Source organism: Arachis stenosperma, chromosome 3 (genome assembly GCF_014773155.1).
Source record: "Arachis stenosperma cultivar V10309 chromosome 3, arast.V10309.gnm1.PFL2, whole genome shotgun sequence".
Classification (NCBI taxonomy): Eukaryota; Viridiplantae; Streptophyta; class Magnoliopsida; order Fabales; family Fabaceae; genus Arachis; species Arachis stenosperma.
This window is the reverse complement of record NC_080379.1, coordinates 45,646,949-45,649,597: the sequence shown is the minus strand read 5'-3', so window position 1 is coordinate 45,649,597 and position 2,649 is coordinate 45,646,949. Positions and strand designations below refer to the sequence as shown.

The 2,649-nt window shown below is 39.1% G+C and overlaps 1 non-coding gene across 1 annotated transcript; it reads left to right on the top strand.

Annotated features, from left to right (window-relative positions):
- The first annotated feature begins 1,124 nt into the window (after nucleotides 1–1,124).
- On the top strand, nucleotides 1,125–1,232 carry LOC130972519 (small nucleolar RNA R71). Its single transcript, XR_009083681.1, has one exon. It is a non-coding gene; the product is annotated as a small nucleolar RNA R71 (small nucleolar RNA).
- Nucleotides 1,233–2,649: the final 1,417 nt, after the last annotated feature.

Below are 2,649 nucleotides of genomic sequence, written 5' to 3'. Positions count from 1 at the left end.
ACAAGGTATGGAGAACTTCCCAGGGTCCTGCCTCTTTTGAGGTAATTTCTGCCTAGACAAGTCATCCAGTTCTTTGGTGAGCAAAGGGGGTTCATCCTCCCAAGTCTCATTTCCAAATAACTTGTCATTCAGCTTCATGATTGCTCCAAGGTATTTAGCAACTTGCTCTTCAGTGACATACTCATCCTCTTCAGAGGAAGAATACTCATCAGAGCTCATGAATGGCAGAAGTAAGTCCAATGGAATCTCTATGGTCTCATTTTGAGCCTCAGATTCCCATGGTTCCTCATTGGGGAACTCATTGGAGGCTAGTGCACACCCATTGAGGTCTTCTTCAGTGGCGTTCACTTCCTCTCCTTCCTCTCTAAATTCGGCCATGTTGATGGCCTTGCACTCTCCTCTGTATTGCTTGGAAGAGTACTAGGAGGGAGTTCAGTAATTTTCTTGCTCAGCTGTCCCACTTGTGCCTCCAAATTCCTAATGGAGGACCTTGTTTCAGTCATGAAACTTTGAGTGGTCTTGATTAGATCAGAGACCATGGTTGCTAAGTCAGAGTGGCTCTGCTTAGGACTCTCTGTCTGTTGCTGAGAAGATGGTGGAAAAGGCATGCCATTGCTAAACCTGTTTCTTCCACCATTATTGTTATTGAAACCTTGTTGAGGTCTCTGTTGATCCTTCCATGAGAAATTTGGATGATTTCTCCATGGAGAATTATAGGTGTTTTCATAGGGTTCTCCTATGTAATTCACCTCTTCCATTGAAGGGTTCTCAGGATCATAAGCTTCTTCTTCAGATGAAGCATCCTTAGTACTGCTTGGTGCATTTTGCATTCCAGACAGACTTTGAGAAATCAAATTGACTTGTTGAGTCAATATCTTGTTTTGAGCCAGAATGGCATTCAGAGTATCAATCTCAAGAACTCCTTTCTTCTGATTTGTCCCATTGTTCACAGGATTCCTTTCAGAAGTGTACATGAATTGGTTATTTGTAACCATTTCAATTAGTTCTTGAGCTTCTGTAGGCGTCTTCTTCAGATGAAGAGATCCTCCAGCAGAGCTATCCAAAGACATCTTGGATAGTTCAAAGAGACCATCATAGAAAATACCTATGATGCTCCATTCAGAAAGCATGTCAGAAGGACATTTTCTGATTAATTGTTTGTATCTTTCCCAAGCTTCATAGAGGGATTCTCCATCCTTCTGTCTGAAGGTTTGGACTTCCACTCTAAGCTTACTCAATTTTTGAGGTGGAAAGAACTTTGCCAAGAAGGCATTCCCATGAGTCCAGGCTTTCTTTAGGTTGTGAGTCCAACCATGTCCTAGCTCTGTCTCTTACAGCAAAAGGGAATAGCATAAGTCTGTAGACCTCAGGGTCAACCCCATTAGTCTTGACAGTGTCACAGATTTGCAAGAATTCAGCTAAGAATTGATGAGGATCTTCCAATGGAAGTCCATGGAACTTGCAATTCTGTTGCATTAGAGAAACTAATTGAGGCTTAAGCTCAAAGTTGTTTGCTCCAATGGCAGAGATAGAGATGCTTCTCCCATAGAAGTCGGGAGTAGGTGCAGTAAAGTCACCCAGCACCTTCCTTGCATTGTTGGCATTGTTGTTGTTTTCGGCTGCCATGTCTTCTTCTTTGAAGATTTCTGTTAGGTCCTCTATAGAGAGTTGTGCCTTAGCTTCTCTTAGCTTTCGCTTCAAGGTCCTTTCAGGTTCAGGATCAGCTTCAACAAGAATGCTTTTGTCTTTGTTCCTGCTCATATGAAAGAGAAGAGAACAAGAAAATGTGGAATCCTCTATGTCACAGTATAGAGATTCCTTGAGGTGTCAGAGGAAAAGAAAATTAGAAGGAAGAGGTAGAAGAATTTGAACTTAGTAAGATAGAGTTCGAATTGTGCATTGAGAAGGAGTGGTACTCCATTAATAGAAGGATGTGAGCAGAGAGGAAGAAATTTTCGAAAATTAAGTGAAAGATTTTGAAAACATTTTGAAAAACTTTAATTGATTTTCGAAAACCAAGAGTGGGAAAGAAATCAAGTAATTTTTGAAAAAGATTTTGAAATTATAATTTAAAAAGATATGATTGAAGATTATTTTGAAAAAGATGTGATTAAAAAGATATGATTGAAAAGTTATGGTTTAAAAAGATATGATTGAAATGATATGATTTGAAAACAGTTTTAAAAAGATTTGATAAAAAAAATTAATGACTTGGCTAACAAGAAAAGATATGATTCAAACATTAAACCTTTCTCAACAGAAAAGGCAACATACTTGAAATGTTGAATCAAATCATTAATTGATAGCAAGTATCTTTGAAAAAGGAAAGAAATTGATTTTGAAAACATTTGATTGAAAAGATATGATTTGAAAAAGATTTGATTTTGAAAAACTTTGAAAACTTGAAAAAAAATTTGATTTTGAAAACAAAATCCTCCCCCTTGTGCCATCCTGGCGTTAAACGCCCAGAATGGTGCACATTCTGGCGTTTAACGCCCAATGCACTACCTTTTTGGGCGTTAAACGCCCAACCAGGCACCCTGGCTGGCGTTTAAACGCCAGTCTGTCCTTCTTCACTGGGCGTTTTAAACGCCCAGCTTTTTGTTGTGTAATTCCTCTGCTGCATGTTCTGAATCTTCAGTTCCCTGT